Here is a 26,722-nt window from a genome sequence, read left to right as displayed (position 1 = left end):
ACATTAAAAAGGATGTGTGGTAATAATTTAAGATTATTGGAGCCTTAATATTTAATTTTATTAAAGTGATTATCATCACAAAGCTACTAAATACTGAAACTTTTTATTCCATTTAATCTTATAATAATTTATTGATTTTGGATTAATAATTCAAAAATAAGTCTCAGACAGTGTTCGTACATTAAAAATTGTTCGTATCACGTATTTCATAAAAATACTGGAATCTTTTATGTCTTCTATCAAATAAAATTCTTAAAAAACTGAAAATCCGAGAGTAATTTATGGCGTTCGCGGTAGGAGGCACAATATATCTTTTAGGTCGCAGTGGATCATCGCTGCATTTCTAATTTATGTGATCTGCAATCTGCACCAAACAAAAATCCATTAACAATTTATTTGAGATTTTGAAGCGTATTTCTTAACAGGAAAAATTTTATTATCAATCGGAATTATCTTAAACCCTCCTTGATGTAAGCTTGGAATTGACACTGATATGTTGAATAAAAAATTGTCGTCTATTTGGCAAAAATGGACACAATTTTTACTAACCGTCGTCACATAACCTACCTTATTGTGTATACAATAAAGTAGGTTATGTTATGGTGATGATGGTGGTTATGTGACACATCGAGTTCATGGTGGAAACGACCTTCTTCATAACAGGAAAGTGTAAATAAACTATATTTAGCAACCTGTCGATCTGTCGAAATTTTTTAAGTAGAAGTCAATGGCAAAATGCATATTGTTATAACAATTAACTCAATATTTTTAAAATAGCCATCGTACAACAATGAATATAAGAGAAATTTTACTAGTAATGGGAAATTAATTTTTAAATTTGTGTACAAAATATCATTTTAAATATATAAATTTCCTTATTCCATTTATAATTCCATATTATTGTAATTCTATTCTAAATTATTTCAAAAACTTTTAATTTTTTTTTTATATTCCAAATTTATATTAATATTAGCCAACACAAATGACATTTTAAAAGTCATTCTTAACTCTTATTGTAAAAACAAAATACAAAAAAAAAAACAATAAGACGAAAAGTGACATGTTTTAAATGAACTGTATAGCATAAATTGAAATACCGTTACTAAATAGGAAATAAAGAAAATGTAGAGAAAAACAACAACATTGAAATAAAAACCCAAATCAAGAGTGACGATGACGACAAAATATTGCAAAAACCAATAAAATTCAAATGTGATAGAATTTTACTATCGCATACTCTCTTCTTCACTCTTTCTCACTCTTCTCTTATATTTCACTCTAAAATTTTATTTTCATTTCAGTCTCTTTAAACAAATGACATTTTTCTTAACATTATTAGCATTTTAAACATTTTCTACAATTCGTTTATTTTTTTTTTATTATTTCTTGACAATCACTCTATATATAGTTCTTTCCTTTTCAGTAATTTACAACAATATATTGTTTTTACAAAAAAAAAAAAAAAAAATTATAAACATGCATGTGAAATCTGGATAGGGTGTTTGACTTAATATAGAGTAAAAATGAAGTGAAAATCGTAAAATACAAGAACAATACTAATTTTCTGAGTTTATACAAGAAATTTTCCAATGACGTGAACAGGAATTGTATCCGAATCAAAACTAAAAGGTGGTTTCTACTTCAACTATAATTATGAATCGAAATCGACCGTGATTTTGCCCCTGCACGCAAATATTGCAAAATAAATGATTAATGCTTTAAACTACACCTAGAACTTTAGAAGTCTATAAATATTGAAATTTCAATTTCTTGACTCCGATTCGATAATCCTGTATACAAGACCCTTGAAACAGAGAATAATTTTTGCTAGATGCACTAGCAAAATTCAACATTTGAATGAGAATGCCTTTCTCTTTTATATAGATTGACTTCATCAAAACTTTTTTGACTCAGTATCCCTGTACAGAAGAGAGAATAAAAATAAAATACAAAAATCATACATATATTAATGCGGATGTATCCTTCAAGAAGGAGTTAAAGTAATAAATATGATAACACTAGAACAATAATAATAAAATGAAGAAGAAGAAAAAAAAAAACCATGTCCATCTCTATAATATTTTCTCAGAGATATTTATTTTGAGTAAAACAAGAAAAAATAAAAAATCAAAATAAAAGTGATAAGAATAAAGGAGAAAAAATAAAACAAAAACTAAACAACACAGAAAACAAAATAGCAATAACCAGAAACAATAATAGAAAAAAAAAACGAATGAACACAATACGAAACAATAACTTTAAACTAGAAGAAAAAAAGGAAGAGAACAGGAAACATGAGGAGAAGAGAGCAAAAAAAAAAAAGAAAATCTTGACATTTGACTGGCCTTTTCTCTTTCTTTTCTTTCAAATTGTCCAATTATTATGGAGATTTTCTTATATGTTTCTTATGGTCTTTTTTTTTGATTTCTTGTTTCGTTCTAGTTCTTCCTTCTTTTTCTTATTGTTTTTCTCATTTTCTGAAAATCTTGCTTTTAGGAATGAAATAAAAGTTTTCTCTAATTTTTATCTGCTTTCAAAGTATTCGTTTTTTTTTTTCTAATTTTTCTTTGAATTTTTGTGTTTAAATGAAAGAATCGTGTTAGACATCTCTGAAAAGTCTAAAAAAAAAGTCTTTAAACAACAAAATTTTATATGTTATAAAAAGGATTTTCCATTCTATTTTATTATTATGGTTATTATTGTAATACCCAATTTCAGTCCTATGACAATATTTTTCGAAATGAAATAATATTGTATAAATTAGAAAAATGTTTCAATACAGTATTTTTGGAAAAATTTGAACGCGACATAAATCAAATAATTTTAATATGATCTGCTTTTGTGTATTTACAGTGAGTGCCGCTTTAAAGATACGTTGGTTGACATGACAAAGCTCATTAACGCTGCAAGCGAATGCCTACAGTCATTTCACTTCTCCTACAGACAATTATTGTTGACAAGTTGCCATGCATTCTAAATGAGTGCAGAGCAAAAATTCAGGGATAATGGAAAATTTGAAAGTACTCCCATTCTCCCACTCCGATTTTCTTATGCTTCTAGAAAGAAATTTAAGAATTTTACAGTTTCTGGCGCAGGAGGTTTGAACGAAAAATAAATCCAAGCAAAAGCATCGTGGTATATATTTGACCAACCAAAGGAGCAATGACAACCTTTCGTATGCAGTTCATTTTGTTGAGATGACTGAGTTCTCTGAAGAAGTCAAAGATTTATGTTTGACCATGGACAACAGAGTAATTTAAAATATTTACGTCAACATGGTTATTGAGACTATGAGCTTTACACTTGATTATCTTGGTAAGAGTTTGGGATAAACCTTTACATAGCCATATGGCTTTATATATCGTCTATCTTTTCAATTAGAATGTAAGCGTCTTTGGTTGAGTGAAAGAGAGGTGAGCAAAAGGCAGTTCAGGCAACACTACAGTGACCCAATTGTTTCACTTATGTATCAGGGGGGAGTCTAAGCTAAATACCAATTATTTGGTAGCTGATAAGGACTGTTACAACATTATGGTTGTTGGCAAATAGTGGCCGATGAAAGCAAAAGATATGCCACCTACAGTATCACTATGACGGATAGCTATTTATCCATATATAATAATGGATGTCAATTTGATGTAATTTACTGAAGCCTAGAGAACATAATTTACCGCGGCTTGAATGTTAATCTGTGAATTAGTGATGAATTGAGGTGATAGTCGTGGGTTAACAACGTTGAATACTTGAGTTATATGAATTTCACCAAAGATCTTAAATTTAATTTTGATTGTGGACTATTTCTGTTGAACTACAGTCCCATCTAATAATATTAAAATCAATCTCATAAAATTTTGTTCGTATTTCTTCTTCTTCTCTGCTTCTTCTTTTCTTGTTCTGTCTTTTGGTTGCATAAATTCAATTCTTTTATTTTTATTTGTCATGATAACAAAATAATGTCCATTTGAATCTACATATTATTTGAAATTTTATTTTATTTGCTTTGGTTTTTCATTTTTTCTTCATATTTTCTTTTTTTTTATTTGTGTGCTCTAAAGAAATAAATTCCATCACATAAAGATTTCACACTCTTCTAACCATATATATATATATATTATAAAGACAAGACAGAATTAACACAAAAAGAAAAAGAGCATAAAGAAAAAAGGACTACAAATAAAAAAAAAAGAAACAATATAAGAATAAGAAAAGTCAGAATATAATTTTCAGAGCAAAAGAAAATAAAAATAAACGAATGTCCTTGTTTCTTCATTTTTTTATTATAGTTTATTACAATCATACATGTTTATTTGAGTGTATCCTTTTTGCATACATGCAAATTATTATGGTATGAGTATATAGAAATGTGATGTGTATAAAATTTTGTTTTTTTTTATTCTAAAGAGCATTTTATTCAAAATACATCACCCTCAATGTCACTTTTATTTGGTTTTGCTGTTCCATAAGATTCTCATTTAGTTTTTATTGGATTTTTGTTTTTCTTCTTGAATAAATCCTTTACAAGGAATATCTTAGAAGTTTTCCTATAATTTTTATTATTTCTTTGATTTCTGTTTTTTTTTTGGATCGCCTTCTGAAGAGTAGTGTAGGAAAATAAGAAAATATTTTATGCTTGGAATAAATTTATTTACATTTCGTCCTGATGGAATATAAAAAAAAATGCAATAAAGAAAAAATTGGAAGGCAAAGAAATTTAAGAAATGAATTTTAGTCATTTCATCATTTTCAATTTCCTCTCCTAACATCTATACTCATTTTCCAGAGTTAATTTGTAAAAACTTCCTATGTCAAATTAAGCTGAATATTGACACAGTCTCTTATGTCTCTGAATCGTTTCTTTCTATATTTAACTAAATAAGGTTTATTTTTAACACCAGATTTAGAAAGTCGAGTATATGACCATACTCATGGGAATTTTGATAAGATTTCTGTGTATTAAAGCTATTGTTTTAAAATGCTTTTGATAACCGTTCACCTAAAAACTTCTTAACTTGCCAAATCCTTACACCTTTATTCTATAAATAAAGTATTTTCGTCTTTATTCGTTTCTTAATTCTTATTATCAGACGCATTACTGAAGCCAAGCTTTAGTTCACGAAAGAATTAATGCAATTTTCACTTAGATACACAAAATGCGGCTATCAAATCACCATACAAAATTGAAATCATTTAATGAGGAAGTAAAATAAACTAGTAAAGATTTATCCAGGGTTAGAATTTTAGAGGAAGCAGCAATATCCACAAAAATTCTTTGTAGTATAAGTTTCATCCACGTTCGACATCAATTTCCTTTAACCCTTTCGACCCGGCTAGTACACATACGTAACAGTAAAGCTAGAGATTTTTTGGGTTCAAATATTGTACAAGTATTTGGTTTCATGTTGTACAATTTCGTTTTTACATGATTCGACACACTAAATTTTAACGCAAACTTTTTCATTACAGACCGTTCGTTTTATATAAAGATAATCGTTCCCATATTTGAATATTTCACATTATAATAGTGCTAATTACATTATTCGAAAGCTGAGTCGAAATGGTTAAGCTACCGTATTTGGAGGGTATCCTATGAGGCAATTGCATAGTATATGACTTGAAATTGATGTAAATAATTTTATCCCTACATCCCCATACATACAGTTCCATCATTATAGATATGTATATCCTTTTATTAACAGAGCAATTGGTATAATAGAAAAATTCTAATTATTATATAATTTTTTTTTATATTGTACAAATTTCTCTACATACATACATACCTCAATTATATGTGTATATAATAACAATATGCAAGTCTAGTTATTAGATAGGGCCGTAATTTACTTTCTTCTTATAAAAGTTATATAAACTGACAATTCTAAGACAATTCGGACATATTTTATTGTCTACTCTATATTATTATTATTTTAATTGTTATTATTATTATTCTTATTATTATTACTGTTTTATTTTTTTTTAAGTCTGTGACATAACAAGGATTGGCACTTGTGACAGTTTAAATATAAATGTCCAAAAATTAACACTGATGAATTATGTAGAGAAAGTTATTGTCTTCCAAATTATTTGTTGTACTACTTATATACATACTATATTTCTTATTATAATCCTTATACTATTATACTGTTATACTATATAATTGGCAATATAACTACTCATATAATGGAGTTAGTATAGTTACTATATTTATTTATAGTTAAGTAGATTTTTGAAAAGTTTTCAACTAATTCTCAAACTGATGAGAAATATTTTATATATTATATATTAAATATGTATATAATAAAATACTATGAAAGATGGACATTACTAATAATAATAAAATATAAAAGAAAAATAATGAAAATTGTAATGAAAGGACAAATTTATAAGGACATTTTAATTAAGAAGGCCAAAAAATCTTTCTCTTTCGTTTATTTTTAAGATAATGAAAATCATTTTATTTTATTTTTGTTTTGTTTTTTTGTTTTTTGCTTATTTGTTAGATGAATCATGTTAATTAATTGACATTAATCTACTTAAAATAATAAAAATAAATTCACATATAACTATACATATTAGTCTCTGGAATCAGACAATATATACCTAGATATTGGAAATTTACATATAGAAGAGGAAACTTTCATTGAGTAAGAAATAATATTTTTTTGCAATAATGGAGAGATGTGAGTTTAAGTTAAAAAAAAAAAATTGTTTTAAAAATTTTTTGAAACTTGATGATGACAGGTTGAAAGATAAAGATGATGAGGACCTTTTCAATATAAATAAAAAATTTAGAAATAATGAATAAGTTAATTAATTGGGAATAAACAGGATTATAGAAAATTTCTCTTAAAAACTATTTTAGAAAAAAATTTTCGACACAGTCACCCACTGCTCGGAGGTTATATTTCCTCTTATTGTATAAGAAAATCTAAAGAAATTTCGGGGTAAAGCTGTGAGACCCCAGCAGAATTCCCAGCGGTTTAGGTTGCAATACTGGGATTATTCACGGACCTAGATATAGTGCTAAAGAAGGTGGGAATGAGAATCACAAAGTGGATTCTAAAAAGTGATAGGCTTCTTTCTTAATTATATGACATCTTTTTCAAATTTCCTTTAACTAATTCGGAATTATTGTGAAAACTCACACTTAGTTTTTGTTGTTCACTTATCGACACTCTTGCCATCACTAATATGAGCTCATTATTTAAATGCAATAGAAAAGCTGAATTGAACGTTAAATCTCATACTGACTTCGAAATTCTTCTTTATCTAGAATCTCTTCTCTCACCTACATCAAAATTCATTCAAAATAGACGAAAAACTCATTTACAATATTCAAAAGCTTAACTTTTAAAATTAAATTTAATTAAATTATTTTTAATACACAAATTTTTACAACATGTTCAAAATTATTCTTACAATATAAAATTATCCTTAAAATAAAATCCTTATTTTCTAATATTGAATTTCATTGCAATTTCTGTTTTTTTTTTTTTCTTTTGCACTATATTGTTTACAAGTGCTATATCATCACTGTCAAATAATAAAGTTTTGTTAAAATTTCTTTTTATTTTTTCCAACTTTTCACAAATAGTTCAAAATCAAATTCAATTTTCAATATAAAAGCAAAAATTTTACTTTAGTAGTTTAAGTTCATTCAATTCATGGCACTATTAAAAATGTATTCAATCAATTTGTCATTCAATTTGAAACCCATCAATCCATTTTGATTGAGAATGAGAAATAAAAAATGAAAACTTTCCGACAAAATCAAATTAATAAGGAAAGAAAAATAAATTGGAGAGGGGGAAAGAGGAAGAGAGGGAGAGAAATGAAACAAAGAAAAAAAAAACAAGTGAATTGAAATGAAAATCAGTTCTCAATCTCAAGCAACTTTAATTTTGTAACTTTCTCTTCGCCGCCATTTTTCTATTTTATATTGTACAAAAAATTATCAGTTCTCAAGTTCTTACTGATCCGTCTTATTTATTTGTGTTAAAGAATTTCAACAACATTAGTTCAATTTTTAAAAAGAATATATCCAAAAAAAGAAGTTATTGAGAGAGAAATTTAATATTGATTAGGAAAGAGAGCCTAAACTTTTATGGGTATAAAGAAGAGAAGATAGGAAAATTATTTTCAGAGAATTTACGGTATTGCACTAGCTTTAGTGCAAGTAGTGTTTTAATTTAATTTTTTTAATTATAATTTATTTTTCAAATTTAATTTGTTAATTTTCAAGGAAATGAACAGAGTGAAATAATTCATATACTGTTGTCAAGATTTAATGACTTTTTTGGAATAAGATGAAAGAATGAATTCAGCCTCCTCTTTATTCAGGCTTCAAAATCTCAAAGTTGACCTTTGTTATTGAGTTTCAATTGAGATATAGCTAATTTACATGACTAAACATGATTTGCCTATGGATTGTATTCTGTACTCTTGATATTTTTGATCGGTTTCATATAAAATCATGCCTAACCCTAAAGTCTTTCAAGAGAACATGCAAAAATTGGGTCACCAGTCCACTTGTCACTCAACTTTCTTTATTATATTTTAAAAAAAATCCTTACAGCAAGACTAAATAATAACCGGAAAATTTATTTGAACAGAGATTAAAACTTCTAAGAGATCTCCTGAGAACATTTCGAAAGTAGCTTAAAGCTGTGGTGGATTGTTATTTATCGATCTTCGTATTCATATTAAAGTGATTTTACTTTCAGTGCAATTTATTCACTAAAATATTTAAAGTAAAAAATTATTACAAATTTCTTTTTTTTCTAATATTTTTTTTTTAATTATGCTCTCTCTAGGATGCAGTTGATGTTCAGAATAAGAAAACTTCAGTTTTACTATAACATTGAATTCAACACTTAACTGTCCATCATTCTGTCTGTCAATTTGTCTAAAACTAAAAATTATATAAGTAATATAGTAGTAGTAAACTTGTCCATCAATTTTCTAAAAAATTTTCTAAGGAATTTTTTTTTTTATTTTACAAGTTTTTTAAATAATTTCTTCCAAATATTTTATTGAGTTTCTGGAGAAAGAATTTTAAAAAAAAATTTTCTTTTTCTTTTGTTTATAAAGAAAACTATATTCTCTTTAGTTAGGAATATTGAAGAGGATAAAAAGGATAACTTCTTATCATAGTATTGTTCCATATAGTTTGTTTCTCTTTTTGTTTCTTGTTCAGTTCTTCTTTAATTTTGTCATTTTGAAAATTGAATGATTGGATCAATGCCCTATGTTTCTCTATCTTTTTGTTATTTTAGTTTTTTTTTCTTCTCTTTCGTTTCATTGTTTTTCTTGTTTTATATGCATCCTTATAATTTTATAAAGTATTACAATGTTCTTTGTTAGACATTTGAAAGGATTAATTTTATGTTATTGTTTATTTTCTAAAATAATATTACAAGTTTATGTTTTAAATGTATAACATTATATAATGTAAAGGGAGACAGAGAGTAAGAGAGAGTAGAACAACAAAATGTTGAGTACTTAAGTTAATCAGAAATTTTGTAAAATTAAATGTGAATAGACAATAAAAGTTTTGATTTTTAAAAAGGATACAATGTTTAAGGATTATAAATATCTATACATAAAGATCAAGCATATATGTGACTATACTCGTAAAGTTTAGTTGAAAAATTTAATTAAATAAATCAAAATAAATTAAATGTGATGAGATGAAGAGAATGCTGGTCAAAATCATTCAATTCATATGCAATCTTAGTTAATTTGACTATTGGTCTTAGAAAGTATAGTAAGGAAAAAACTTGGCCGAACAATAATTCCAACTAACTATTCTTAGCCTTTAGTATTGTTCTCTTCAAAATCTTTAAATCATTTAAAATTTGAACTCAAGATAGAAAAAATCGTCAATTCAATATTTTATCTTGAAGTGAATTGATATAAATTTTGAATGCTGCCAATCACTACGTCTTCTTAATCAAATACATTTGTAGCCGAAGAAAACGAGACAGGGATGTGACAGGGATTTCTGGCACTAAGCTCGTCGGATATCACTATTGAAGTTGGTATTTTGACATGGTACTATTATAGTTAGATAAAATGATTAAAAAACTCAATAATATCCTGGCAGATGTTTTTAATAGTTATCAGAACTTTAAGATGGCAGTGAACGTACCATGTGAGCTCTTTGAGTGTAATGAGTAATTTGATTTAGAGGAGAAGATGCTTTTTACGAGTTTTTAATATTTATCAGAACTTTAAGATGGCAGTGAACGTACCATGTGAGCTCTTTGAGTGTAATGAGTAATTTAATTTAGAGGAGAAGATGCTTTTTACGAGTTCAAGTGGGTTGGATGGTTGTATGGAAGAATAATTTGTGTGGGGGGGGGATATCGGTGGAACTCTTATTGACTTGATGCTGATGGGTCACGTTGGAAGCATTACTCCCCTCTCTTTCTTACGAACTGACTAAGTAAACACATTTACAGAACAGTAATTATTAATTTTTTCATTATTTTTTAAGTCTTAACTAAGCTGTAAAATGTCGTCCATAAACATTGAATTATGACATGCAACATAAAATTTGTCTTTTATACTTGAAATATTTAGGCTAAGTACAAATTATAATAAAAATACCTGTACCTGTGCAATATATAAAGTATAATAAAAATATAAAAATCGATTTTGAAATAAAATTTATTGATTTTTTATTATTATAAATCCAGAAATTCATATTTTTGCAATAAAATTTTTATATTACTTTGAAGTAGAGTACAAGAAATGCAGCGAAAGATCCAAATGACATTTTTTTTTTCATTTTACTGCTATACTTAAATCAAATAAAAACGAAAAAGTGAATTAATTGAAGAGGAGCGATTCATTTCAAAAAATTTCGTTAATTCAAAAGAAATTCATTAGTCGATAACTTTACGATAATCGAAATGTGTCTTTTTTCTTAACTTAATTAAGAAGAAACGAAAAGAAAAAGAAATTGTATTATAAATTTTACTCTATTTGGAGATTTCCGTTTAGTTTTAACATCAGCAAATGTCCACACGTTCCAAACTGTTATAGGAATAATTTAATATGAAATGAAGATTTGTTGTCTATGGTAATGTTTCTGATTTCTTATTAAATGTCAATTTAGTGCTTGCTCAAAGAAATGGGGTTTTATAAATTGTACTCCTAACAAATTGCAAATATTCTTTGGAAGCAAATTGCGAAGACACAAACACCAAAAAAGCTTTTTGAAACTGCTTATCAATATAATTTGATTGAACTAAAAGAACCACCTCTGAATATCAATTGGTTTCTCAGGAAGAGAATCATATGTACGATGATAACAGCGATTTTCTTGCGACTACCAAGTTGGATGTCGTTGAAATATTGGGGAATAACATTGTTGTTCCAGATTTTCTGGTTTAGCACAATAAGATAATTTTAATGCGGGTACCTGGATATCACGACATAGATGGAAATATGAAGATATTTATTCGACCGGAGCCCTGACTTAAAGTAAAAAAACAAACGCCTAATATGAACATTCTGATGTCTCTTGATGGCTTCAAAAGGATGGGCAAAAGGGAAAAAATTGTTTGCCGACTTATCTGGACGAGGACGGGATATTCAAGCATATATATTACACGAATGCAAGGCTTCAGATGACTCAATGCGTAAAGGTTTCGGAAAAGATTTTCTGTGCCAGGTTCACATTTTTTCGATTACTATTTTATGTTAAGTAAGTTAAACATCTTGAACCGAAAATCAATTATAGAAGACAATTTTTTGTGTTTATTATTCTTTGCATATGTTTAAGAATATAGAATTCAAAAAAAAAAAGCACAAAGTAAAACAATCACAAAAAAAAAAGAACTTATAATAAAAAAGTCATAAAAAACGTCCATCTCTTTTTTTGGTCATAAAATCGATATGTTAATAAACTCTTCAATTTTAAGACATCACATCTCTTTTTGATGTCAGATCATTAAAAATCGTAAAAAGCGGAATTTTTGTCTCATTTTAATTCTTTTCTTTTTATTGTACTTTTTGTTCCGCTTCATATATTTTTTTATACATTTTGCACTCAAAAGCATTAAAAATGCCTGGACATTTTAAGCCTTGAAATTAATTTGTTTTCAGTTTTCTTTTTCAGTTTTTTTTTTATTTAGTTTAATACACTAGGTTGACATTATCTTTTGAATTATTTTTAAATATTAAAAATGAAGCGACAAATCCTAAGTTAGGAGTTGTCATCAATATTTATTATAAAAATGTTTTCCGTTTCACTTATATGAGATTAAACGAGTGTTTACAAAAAAAAATTTGTTTTGTTGTTTGAGCAATAATAATAAGAAAATGAATGACAGTAAGTGACAGTATATTAACCTACCCGAAGTAATAAAATTTTGTTTTTTTTTTTGCAAAAAAAAAAAAAATCTAAAATAAAAACTCCATTTTGAATTTAAAATTGATTATTGCATTTTGGTTTTGCTCGTTCTTATTGTTATATGCGAAAAGAGAAATGAGATCTCAAAAACGTTATGAGTGGCAACGTTATTCTTAAAATTGAATGACCACCACTTTGACTTGTAAGTAAATACGAATACAAAGGTTTTTATCAAAAAATTTTTTTCAAAATTTTGGTTTTTACACAAGTTATAACAAATTTAGAGCTTGGATCTGAAAGAGAGATAGGGATGTGATAACTTCAATTCAGATAATTGCCGGAATATTGGTAACGACCATGAGAAACATAAAACGAAATATTTCATTGTTATCAAAGGATCAATACGCTTATAGGATGGCATATTGAGCGATCTGCGGTGTGACGCAAACCGAAACTTCTTCATAGTAAGTGTTAAATTCTGTTTTTGCGAACTTCCTTTTTCTTTACGAGAAAAAAAAAACGTTCTTCTTCCAGGTAGAACTGTTAAAGCCAGATAAAATTACTGGTCGTATGCATGCGTGGTTAAGCCCTTTTCAACCTATTGGGTATTGACTAATCTATCGATAAGTGGTTCACTCAAGTCTATTATCCATGTGACGAGTCATCTTGTTTCCTGATCATAGTATACTGACCATATTGAGCTTAGTCCTTTGACAACGGATTCAAAATATAGTTTCTTAACGTTATACTACAGAATATTTGTAAAAAACAGAAAACTTTATACTCATGATTTGGCAACACTACTTCTTTCGAATTTTTAATATCATTTTTACTATAATAATTATTCTTCTTCTTATTTCCAATATTATTCATCGATATAATTTACGAATCGAATCAAATCAATCCGATTGATTATAAAAAATTTTTTTTCGGTTTTTTTTTTTTTTGTAGTTTTGTTTTTATCTCAATTTTTATATTCTTTAAATTTTATTATTATTGAATCAGAGAAGAAAATAACAAGAAGAGTGATTCGATTTGTGTTGATTACACTTGAGAAGAGAATCAATTTTACGATCTCATATTAATGAATGCGCATATATGAAATTGCATACATACTACATTTTAAAAATAAAACAGGGATTTAGGTATTTTGTGTTTTGTTGCATTCTCAGCTTGTATATTGAAAGCAGTTTCTTAAAAATTTTCAAAATGGAAATTAAAATAAGAATGGCTTTTAAATTTTATGACAATTTGTTTTTTTTTTTTCTTTTATGGGTCTTTTGATTTTCTTTATAAATTTACCACGCTTTCTTATCAAAAACCATAAATATGTTTTTCTTGTTATTTTGTATACTGAAACGTTGCATTTTAATTCAAGTTCGATTTGGTATTTTTTAGGCCATTTTAATGCTATAAAAAGAGAAAATTGCATTGAAATATTACTTGTACTCTTTTCTTAATCTTTGGTGTAAACTGAAGTGAACGAATGGATTTTGTTGTTGAAAATGAGTAAAAATAAGAACGGTACGAGATAAATAATTTTTTGATGATGATCGTAAAAATCACTAAATAATCAAACTAAAATAATCATCAATAATTCTGTTCCCGGCTGCCATCCTCCTATCCTACTCTTCTGATCGGTACAATTATCAGAAATAAATTTTAATTAGCAATGTGATTTAGAAAAACAATAAAAATAAATTTTTTTGAAACATTTTTTTGTAAATAAAATGTTGTTTTTGTTTAACGATTTTCCAATCAGTGCCAAAGATATAGATTTATCTCTAGAACCAATAATACTATAATTACATTGAAGGGCATAAAACAAAATTGTTAAATTTGTAAAATATTCTTAATAGACTCAATAACAATTGTCTGTTTGAAAGTAATTTGCTTAAGGAATAACTAGAATTTGTACGTCATTGGAATCGAGTGTACGTCGCTGTACGCGGTGGTCATGGCATAATAAAATTTGCTAGAGAATTCAGCTCACTTGATCGAATGACAAGTGTTAATGTACTACCTGCTAAATGAGCGCATTTTTAAGACTAGAAAAATTACTAATGTTTTCATTCTATTATCTCTGATCCGTTACCACACATCTGTATATGTACATCTTAATTACATACATACGTAAATGGTTGGACAATTCCTACATTTCAAAACTGCAATTAATCATGATCTCCAGCTTTGAAAACTCAATAAAATTCTTAAATTTTTTCAATATTTTAAAGAACAAAATTAACTCGTTTCCAAACAGCTAATCAATATAAAATAAATAAAAAGCTCAAAAATTTCGATCCCCCTCCTCTCCGCCTATTCATCAACCTTTTCAACACCAACACATCATTATTTTTCCGCATCCTAGAATATCATATTTTACATTTAATAATTTATCAAAATCTAAGAATTTATTTTTCTTCATCAAGAAAAATAATATCATTCTTCATCACATCATTTCTCAATATTATGGTATGCGGTATATAGTGGTGCGCGTACCAATTCAAAAGTCAATCATATTTCACCAGAATATAAATATATCTTCGAAATTAAATCATATATTCATTCATATCCTTCAATAGAAAAAAAAATAGAAAAAAAATAAATAATATCCTTCAAAAATCATCTTATCAAAATTTTCATTTCCAATATATTCCTTTATGCAATATAGAGCAGAGAAGAGTGAAACAAAATATGATTGATGAAAACTATTATAACTATATTTTATAAATTTTTCAACCCCAGCTCTATATCGTCATTCAATATCCTTTTGTATACTGAAAATCTCCTATTCTCTCTTCCTATTTATACTCTTATAATTTTTTAAATTTCACACTTAAAAATCTTGAAGATATTTCAATATATTCTATGCTTTATACGTTCGAATGTATTATTAGATTTGATGGACCATATACCATAACCTTAGACATTTCAAATATTGAGATAAGAAAGAACTGACTGAAATCTTATGATGGCATTTCAGGAATGAAATGAAAATTTTTCTCTCTATTATTTACAATATTGGAAAATAAGAGACCGTGTTCACATATTTTATCCTTGCAATATTTTTGAAATGAAATATTTTGTTCGTGCAATAAATATAGATTTAGATATAATGAATTTTTTCGACATACATAAAATGCATTGAAATATTTTTCTTATGACGGATTATTTTTCTCCAAGAATATTGGTTTCAGCTCTGTATCGTGCATATAACGTAGTTATTGGTATAAACGAAATTTTAAGGTGTTCTTCAGTATTTATAATGGATTTCTTGGATTTTGAACAATGACTGCCGAAAGTGATGCAGAAATTTTAAATATTAAGTAATTTGAGTAATATAATTAAGAATAAAAGGAACGTAACTGCCGGATGCTCAGTATAACAGTGAAATTTGTTAGTATAACAGTGAATACTTCACATATTCAGTAATCATTGGCATATGTTTAAATTCATTCACAAAATTGCTTATTCAATAGACAGTTTCTGGTGTTCCATTCTCACAACTTGAAAATCAGCCTTTTGAGTAATTTGTGTAAGAACAAATTTAGAAATATATTATGTGATGATGAAATGAGATGCGACACATATTGTATGCTTTATTCATTAAGAAATATGATGAAGATTTTGCGTTATTTACTTCTTATTATAACAAAATTCAGTAAAAATCTATAGACATCTGAGATATGAGGTGAAGAAATCCTTTAAATATCTACGAAACACTGTATCTATAAATAACCAACACATATCGCAGGAACCCTTTGAGAGACCATGAAGCAATATTTAAGAAGATCATAGGGTTAGTCAAGAACACGGTGAGAAATTTCAGGCAAACGACGGCAGAGTTTCGGCCTTCCGGACCACACCAAGTACCTGGTACTGTAAGGTCGTCGCCACACTCGGAAAAAGCACAATTGATTATTTTATGCGGTCGGTTGTACAAATCTACACAAGCAATGGTGCAAATTGGTGCAGCAAATCGCCGACATATGAAAATTATTAAAATTTTTAATTTCATTTCCTGCCTCTATATCAGGCATTTCATGTGTAGCAAATAAGAGTTTTTTTCTTTTAAATTTTTAAAAATACCCTTCCCTCTTTTCCTTTTCTATTCAATTCTAAATCTAAAACGACTTCAAAGTTTATGTTACAGTTTTCGACATATTCCATTATATTAATTTTTGAACAATGTCATTTAGAATTTTTTTTTGTTTTATATGCAAAATATGTTTATTATTTCACGGCAGAAATAATGAAACAAAGCAAAACTAAAAGCAAAAAAAAAAACAAATTTATTAAATTGCATAAATTATGGCGGATTACAAAACATAAAAAAGAAACGTCATTTAAATGTCAATCTATTAATCTGTAATCTAATAAATAATGACATTAAATTTAGATAATTCACAATTTTGATTTTTTTTTTTTATTTTTTTTTTGTACCATAATATTTTGATTATACAACATAAAAGAATGATTTATTCAAAATTATAGTTAACAATTTCTATTCTTTGAAATAACAATTTTACATATTTAAAATTAAATAATAATTGATGCTCATATTTAAAAAAAAAAAACATTTTAGTATGAAATGAATAAACATTAAGCATTTTCACTCCTACACTCATCAACGAGACCTAGAAAATTCTTATGCGTTCTTATGCGCATTATTATGTGTCACCGAAGTGCAAAATGTTATCGGAGCTCGTTCTCACCCAGGAAAATAAAAATTATGTTGAGCTAAAATGTTTCAGCAGGCTCAACATAATTTTGTTTTACACAAGCGACTGACTGACTCCAAACTGCCCTTCCTTTTGTTCACCAATGACAACGAGTTCTACTAAACATTTTAGTTTTATTCACCGATCTGACAATGGAGATCAACGTGTTAAACTAAAACCGAAAACAAACATAAAAATCAGAAAAATAATAGAAAAATTTTTTTGTGTATGTTTTTGAAATTGAAAATTTTTTTTTTTTGAATAGAATGATTATAATCACCTCATACCATTTTTCTAAATTAAAATTTTTAAAATGACATATTTTATAATTTATTTTTATCTATTATTCAAAATATTTAGAATGACAAACACAAAAAACAAAAAAAAAAAAAACAAAATAGAATTTTTTTTTTTTGTTAAAAATCTAGGATAACCGAAAACATAATAAATTCAATTAATACCATATCTGGTGGAAAAATTTTAGAAAATAACAAAAAAAAACAACTAAAAATTTCAATCAAAACAAAAGAATTGTATGGTTTTTGTTATTTATTTATAATAAATATAATAATAAAAATTCTAATATTATAAAATAATTTAAATAATATAAAAAAACAAAAAAAAGTACTGTAAATAATGAACGGTTATTATTAGAAACTATATCCCAATTTATTATATTTTATAACTATTAAATTTAACTATGTATATACAAAACGAATAAGAATGGTGTGCTGTTCAAAGGAAAATAATTGATTTTGTTTAGATTAATGTTACTCATTACAGTATTTAACAGAGAGGCTCTCAACTTCTTTGGTGAGAGCATAATAATAATTGAGAGAAGTACCAAAGTGTTTCCCGTTTTAATACAGTTAGGTAAGGTTAGGTCAAGGTACACATGGGCCAGCCAAATTCGTTGGATCCATAAAATCCCACACCATCAAGAGAACCAGCCCGAGTTTTTCAGAAACCGCTTAAGAGCCATAGCATTTACATTCGCCAGATCCTTGGACCGCAAAAAGAAAAATTACCCAAGGAATTTTCGCCTACGTCCTGCTAAAGCTAGACATGAACAAAAAAGATGGGCCACCGTCTCCTCCTCCTCCTCGTCACGGCAGCTCTTGCAGTGATTGTTCGCAAGCTGACCTATTCTTATGGGGTGTTCATCAATAAGAAAATGACCCGTTATAACCGAATATAATACTGTAATAATGAGGAATTTCATTCTGAGAAAAATTATTGACTCTCGCCAACGAATTCGAAACTATGCAAGCATCTTTCTAAAACCGCACATTTTTGATAAAGATTTTTGATATCTTGATAGTTTCCATATTACCGTAAAATAGGTCTAATGTTATAGACCTTCCAACGGTAAAAGTCTCTCTTCATAAACATTAAAATTCGATAAAATTCCTCATTTTATACTCGTATAGCTGTAAGCATCTTTTCTTTGAAAGAGTTATTTACGTTCGGAATATTTGCTTTTCATTATTTAAGCTATCGAACATTGATTGATGTGCCAAAAATATAAAGACAGGATGTGTAAATAATGCGACTCATATTGTAAAGATTTCTCCATTTTTTCTTCCCGTATAATTTCTATTTGAAATCATCGCAATAGGGATAATCAATAACCAGTAGGTACCAAACCTTTTCTTGTAAGACCTGCTAAAGTTTATGGTTACGAGATGAGATAAGATGCGTAAATAATATTCATTGAAAAAAAAATAAATAATCAGCATTGTGGAGATGACTTAGTTTTGCTCTTAATCTAATTTATTTATAATTAATATTGATTCCGACTATATTGTCATATTTGTAAAATTAATGACGGCTGTCACTGTTGATGATAACAAAAGTTAGAGTATATGAAACAATAACTTTTATATTAAAACTAATATTCTATTACGGTCTTCTCCAGTGTAATATAAAATCTTCCTCTAAATTATTGCTAAACATTGTGGAGGGGGTAAGAAGGTAATTATAACCTGAAGTATATTAAGAATATTATGTAATCTCAAAATAAGGAGTGCGGAGAGTATACATTTAAATAAATTTATTCGATATACACCTGTGTTATTATCAAAATATCTAAATGCGATAATAAATAATATATTTTAAAATTGTTATCCCACGCGTACAGTGTAAATTAGTTTTTTTTTTTGGTGCAAAACAATTAAAATATCCAATTATATAATATATTCAATACACGTTTCATAATGTTCTATATGGCAACATAATGTTTTATTTAAGAATATTTTTAGGTTATAAAATTATGAATGTAGGAATTCAAATATTATGTGCGAGCATATTATAATTAGAAAGAGCTTTTAATAACTTTAAGGTATGGTCCACACTATTATGTAAGTCACATCGTATATAGTACTCCTATCTTTTATAACAAAAATTCATTATTATTGAAATAGACATGATTGTTGTTATAAAATTTACTATTATTTGCCGCTGTTATATTCATTTTTTCGGAGTATAATTTTGATGAACTACTATTATAATGCAGATCTAATTTTACCTGCATTATTACTATTTTAATAATAATAATAATAATAATAATATTGTGTAATATTTTGCGGTCCCTCTTCAAAAATTTCAAATAAAATAAGTTATAAGGAAACACAAGAACAACAAACTGAACACGTAAACAAAAGAAATAAAAAATAATTCTCGTATTGTATTAGAAATTCATAGTTTTTCAAAAATTTATATTAATTATATTATATAAAATTTAAATTAAAGTCCAAAATGGGGTATTTTTATTCCACATACTTAAATGAGAATAAAGTGTACAAGGCATATTATATTTATGGTGCGTATATCTAAAAATTTAGTGTGTTGCCCGGTATAATTGCAAAATTATTGTAAATTCAAAATAAAATCGTATATAAGCAAAAACTGGCTTCCATGCTCCAAATCACTACAAAACAAAGTAGTTTTCGATGTTCCACAACTTATGTTAGAATGTTTCTTATTCTATGTTCCACAAGAATACGGTTTATGTGGCCCAATTAGTTTCGGATTCTTGGACAAAAATGTAACATAAAAGTGTTCAAGTTAACCTAGCTATGCAAATCATTTAAATTGAAAACTTAACTTGTAGGTATGAGGTAAGATAGAGGGGGCAATATTAAACCCGCATTGATCGGGTTTTGATTAACAGGAAGGCACATTCCATATGATAAACAACATTACGTTAGGCTGTTATTCTGTTACGCTACGCTGATGTTGTTTGGTTCTTAATTTGGAGCGTTGAGTATTTTCCTGAAAAGTCAATTAATGTTTGGAGCATATAATCATTCAGTCTTTTTTTCCTCTCTTCATCAGTGGTTTCTCTTGCCCACCCGCTTCGCAATTTCTACAGACTGGCGTTATTAATCGAATACCTCTGTACTGGCGGTTCATGGTTCAACCGGGACGATACGCCGTGAATTCAATGATAATATGGAATTCGTTTTTTTATTCCATCTAACAAACCCACAAATTTTTTGTATTTGGACCGCTATTCGATCCGCTTCCTTCTCGTCACCGAAACGAAACCATTTCGGTGACGTTTTTATTTCCTGAAATTTCGGTAACATGTACGATTGCACACTCTTTCAAAAAATTGAGTTTTAGGAAAAAAAAAAGAACAATAAAAATCTAAAACAATCAAAAGGTACCCGCTAACTATAAATGCCCAGAAGAGTGAAATATTTTTTTTTTGTTTTTCAGATTTTTCCCAAATAACATGACCAAAAAACATGGTTTTAGTTAATGAAATCTACAATAGAATAACAAAAATCTAAATAAAATTCTACACACCTACCATTTTATATTTGCACTTTTATTGTTTTGTCACTGTTTTTATAATGTAATTTTGGTGAAAATTTTGTAATATTAGAATTTTTCTCATTTTTATTTTTTTATTTTTAGTAGTGGCAATGATGGTGACGGAATTAATTTTGGTTATACATTTTGGTTTCGTTTTTTGTTTTAGGGACTGGAGGTGTAGGGGGAAACCGTTAGGGTAAAGCATATTTTTACTCAAATTAAATACATTACATTTTTATAATGCCTATATTTAGAATTTATTTAAGGTACTGATAATTTTTGTTACATTTATTTTTACTAACCGCATTACACACAATAAGGAAGGTACTGTAATAACAATCACATTTTATATGTCGAGTTTTCAACAAATATGCATTTCTCCGCAATAGAGAAACGTAAATAAACTATTTTTAAGGCTGCCGGTTAATTAATATAAAAGTTTAATTTTTAAGCCTCGTAAATAGTGACACGCGATTTCCCCGTTTATTAAGCTATTCGGGGAGTGTCAGCAGTTAGATTTTTAATATACAAACACGGAGTTTTCTTAAATTTCTCTATGGTTTTTAAAAGCAATAGGCTATACCGTATTTTCTCTCATATATGAGAAGTTAAAAATGAAACATTTACTAAAGCCGGGTCTTACGGCCAAGTATATTAGGCAATGATTTCCAATCTATATAAAATAAGTAATTGAAGGGTAAAACTCACGTTCTTGAGCAGCTCGTCCGATAATAACAGCAAACTTAACCGAATTTCCAATATTTAGAAATGCTTTCGGTTACGGATTAAGAACCGAGTCGGCTACATGCTGCTCACATCAGACATTTTTTATTCATGAAATACTGCAACATTTTTTCACACTAAACTTGTTCTTTTTTTTTATCGCGGTATATACGTATAACGGGTATATTAAAATTTTAGTATAGTGTAAATTATTGACAATTTATTATTGTTAGATGGAAAGAGAATATAATCAACTATTTATATAAAAATATTTGGTTGCAGGTATAAATATTATTATGTAATATTTAAAAAAAAATTATATTATTTATACGATATATAAAATAAAAAAAAATAGAAAAATAGCAAACATATAAGCGGCAGCAATTCTAAAACAAGTACTGTAATAAAACCATCACAATCAGGAGGATAAAATTAATTTTAATTTAGTATGGAAGGTAAGAACAAAAAAAAAATAAATAAAAATTAATACAAAATTTCAAATTTATTATTATAATTCATTATTATTATTTATTATAGTTTATTTTTAAATAATATTTTGTTACTTTCACACATACACATACAAAAAAATTTATTATATTTAATTTAAATTAGATTTAGAAATTATATGAAAAAAATTTTGGTGGAAATTTAAAAACAATTGAAAATTCTATTGTTAAAATGGCTGTCATTTAATAATAATTTTAGGATTTTCTTAGGCATTTTACACACTCAAAGAAATTTTATTAATTTTTCAAGTGACACCAGTTTTTGAACAAGTATAACTCATATAAAACTAGTTTATTAAAATAATTTCAATTATTAGAATGAATTAGAATAATAATTTTAAATTTTGCAAGATTATCCACTGTTATACAATATTTCTTGTACAAAAAATTGATAAAAGAACATTTTCTGAGTGTAGTATAACAGTTTGTGTGCTCAGCTCAAATAATAAATGCTCAAATTTTAGACTTCAATAAAAATATAATTCAGTTAAAACGTCTGTTTATTATTCTCACGGTGCCATAAAAGATAATATTTTTGAGAGAGAAAAAAATTTAAGAGAGTAAAACGAAAGAAAATATTATTGGCAACCGTTTACACTTAATTGAAGTGGAGAGATTTATGTTCACTCAATATTCATTGTTCTACTGATTCATCTACCGATTAACGCAACTAATGGAACAGAGGAAACTAACCCAAAATGGAAGTTAAATAAGACCGCTCTCTAACATATTATAAATTCAAGAATAATATTTGAAGTCTCCAGAATCTTGCTGCTCTTAACTGACTAGTACTTAACAAGACTTAAAATAGTTGTTATTTTCATCATCTTTAGTTTCATAGACTACATGACTTTCATAATTTCTGACTGAAATATTTTTTTCTATTATGTATTCACAATATTGTTAAAATGGATCGTCCTAAATCAGTTTAAAAATTTCAGAATAATTTTTTATTTTTGTTCTCATATTCATTCATATATGTAAAATGTATATGAATAACATTTGTCATATTAATTTTTTTTTTTGATTTATTTTGACAATATTTCAATTTTAATTCATTTTGAAGTATTTTTTTTCTATTATTTTTGTTGCCACTATTATTTGAAAAAAAAAAAAAAAATCTATTATAAATTCATATAATTTTAATAATTTACATAATTTTATAATATTCAATTCAGCCTACATAGAACCTGTTTATACCCTATACCAGGCATTTGCAACATTTAAAGGATAGAGCGAAATGAATGCGGATAGTGAAAAAAGTTCTCCTCTTATTACTGTAACAGCGCAGTTCCAAAAGAATATTGAACTTTTTCAGAAATCTAGATTGAAGGTGAATTTAAAATTTCTAATTTAATATTTCATGATATTTGAGTTACTTTTATGAATTTTTCAATTTAGGAGATTTGAAGGAGATTTTGAAAGAAATTTTTAAAATTCGTTCCCAGTGGGTTTTTGCATTCTTTATTTCATTAAGCTATCTTTGAACTAAGCAGCCGTATTCAATGATATTTTTAGAAATTCTAAAGCACCAACAAGAGATCAGCTCATATACCACAGGTTTAAAATCCCTGTACTAGACTGCCATATTCATTTGCAATCTATTGCAAGTATAATATTTTTTTTTATTTTAAAAATCTTTTTTTTTTTTCCTTTTTTGGCATTTTGTTACTTGGTAATTTAATAAATGCAATTAGAATTTCATTAGGACTGATTATGGTGATGACATTTATAGATTTGACAGCATTGTAATTTTAAATTAAAAGCCAAAAACAACAACAACAACAATTATAAAAAAATATCAAAAAAAAAACCCGAAAAAAAAATATAAATATGAAGGTATATAAAAATAAAAAAACATAATAAATTCAAGCTGGAAAAACAAAATGACGACAAAAGCAATGCAAATAACAAAATAATTGTCCAAAAAAATATATTAATTTTGATAGTTTTATTGAAATTTAATTAAAAATACACACAAATCGTTACAAAAAAAAAAAAATTTTTTTTTTTTTTTTGTGGGAATTGAATAAATTAATTGAAGTTTGAGGTAAAAAGGCCTAAAAAAACAAAAATAGAATTTTTGTTTCCAATTGAAATTTTAATTATTTAAAAAAAAAAATAACAACAAATTAAAATTAGAGAGGTTAATCTTTCTCTTTTTAGCACATTTAATAACACTTGAATTGGAATAACGTGGAGACACTTAAAAATTTAATTGTGATTCAAATGATTGTTGGAATCAATGGAAAGAACAAAAAGTTCCTGGAATTTGGAATTAAACACAAATGTAATGGAAAAATGCCGAACTGTAAGCAGAGAATCCCATTAACTTAATGAGGCATCAAACATTTATGAAATCATAAAAATATTATTGAGCATGATTACCAACAAGTGATTAAGGACATAAGAAATATTTTGCAAATGTTACAATTTCTTTGACTCCATTATGTTATTCGAATACCATTTAATCTTCTCAAAATTTCGCTTTCCTCTAAAAACGTTAACTGTGTTCGTAATGTTTCGTATCTGCTGCTAACGCAATAATTTGCAAAAATCAATGGAACGCCTCTGTTTTTTTTACTGCAAAATGTCAAAATATTGTTTTATATTGCTAAAAATTTTTGTGTTTACAAGATGTCTGAGACGGAATCAAGGTATCTAATTAGTTATATATTAATTAGTTAAAGTTTTTTATGAAAATAATATTTATATTTTAGTGGCGGAAATCAGGTGTGTAGTCAAATAACGTCACTTTACTTTTCATAACGATCGCAACGAATTATGCAAATAATTGCAACAATTAACGATTTTGACATCAATCACAAATATCATCAACATATGATCGTCAAATAGTTGATAATTATGAAAAGTACCTTTGCCTTCAGGATTTTTGTTATTAATAATTCTGGGATGGTGTGAGCTCAAGTATGAGAAAAAAAAATCAAATACTGCAAGCACTAAGTTAATTGACACCATTGGCGTCCTGACCAGGCACAAGAAATTAACCTTGATGTGGGTGCCGGGACACTACGGAGTGGACGGGAATGAGAGAGCTGATGATCTTGCCAGGAAGGGAGCGGCGGCTCTCTTCATTGGGCTGGAGCCATGCTTTGGGGTGCCCAAGACAACGGTCTCGTATGCCCTCAATGAACGGGAGGAGCGGGGCAGAGTTGAACACTGGTAAAGCTGCGTGGGCCTGTCACACTCTAGAAAATATCTGCGTCCCCTGGGACTGGGGGGACAGGGTCTGACCATGCTCAGTCGTCCAAATTTGAGGACATTGGTGGGGGTTCTCACTGGACACTGCCTCTTGAGGGTCCACCTGGGTAGGCTGGGCAGGGTGGCGGATGAGGCCTACCGTTTATGCCTGGAGGAGGATGAAACCATGGAGCACTCACTGTGTGAGCAATTTTGGAACAGGTTACAGTATGAGGGTTACACATAAACACGTTCGCACGTTCACACGCTCTTCTGCCCTTTATTCTTTATTCATTTATGTTAGAATTTAATGTCCGGAAATGATGCTTAAAATGCATCTCACTCAAACACATATATACTTAGCATTTCATTCACATTTTCTATTTAATTTAATTAGTTCATTTACATCACAATTTTATTCAGAAAACAGAAATTATTTGATTATATTAACAATATTATTCCAAAAATTTGATGAATTATTTTCCGTTTTATTCAAAATAGAATTTTCAATTAGAAATCATAAAGAATTTTATGGCCATTATTTCGCGTTTTATAAATTGAAAATTTTTGATTTATAACATGATTATAATTTTATATTTAAAACAAAACACGACAAAATTAAAATAATGATCTTTAATTCATTTAAATCATTAAAAAAATATTTTCTTTATCATATAGATTATAAATTTTCTTCAAGGATACGAAACAATATTACGTTGTATTTCTAAAGGCCATCAATCAATCTTTGTCCCTTTCTATTATACAAGACATATTGTATATAGAAAATTTTATATAAAATATTCTTGACACCGGAAATAATTCTTCCGATAATGAAAAATAGAGACACAGAGAGAGAGAGAGAGAAAGAGAGAGACATACAATCAAATACAGTATTTGATATGTCATTCATTATAGAGAAAATAACCGTAAATGCATTTCCTGTCCTGTTTATTTAAACAATATCTTTGTGTTTAAATTTTCTTTCTCTTTTTTATTTTTCATTTTTGTTTTGGTTATTTTTTTTTTCTATTTATTTATTATAAAATTTTATATTGTAGAAGGATGTCGTGGGCATTATATCCGTATATTTACAAATCTATAAAATTATATGTCACTATAGTCCGGAAACTTTATATAAAGACTGACAACTTATCACGGACAGTACATTACAATCAATAGAAATAATATATTATATAAAAGGAAATAAAATAAAAAATTTAAAAAAAAATAAAGTTTATAACAATGAAAATGTAGTTGTAACTAATAAATACATAAAAGAATAATAGAAAAAGAAGGATAATCAAGGACAATTAATGAAAAAACAAAAATGTGATAGACGACAACAGTTAAGTTGAAAAAATTTTAAACATTTGCTTTCCAGATTATTGTGT

The sequence above is a fragment of the Condylostylus longicornis genome, unplaced genomic scaffold (genome assembly GCF_029603195.1).
Source record: "Condylostylus longicornis isolate FDR11 unplaced genomic scaffold, ASM2960319v2 ptg000122l, whole genome shotgun sequence".
Taxonomy (NCBI): Eukaryota; Metazoa; Arthropoda; class Insecta; order Diptera; family Dolichopodidae; genus Condylostylus; species Condylostylus longicornis.
This window is presented reverse-complemented; position numbering follows the sequence as displayed.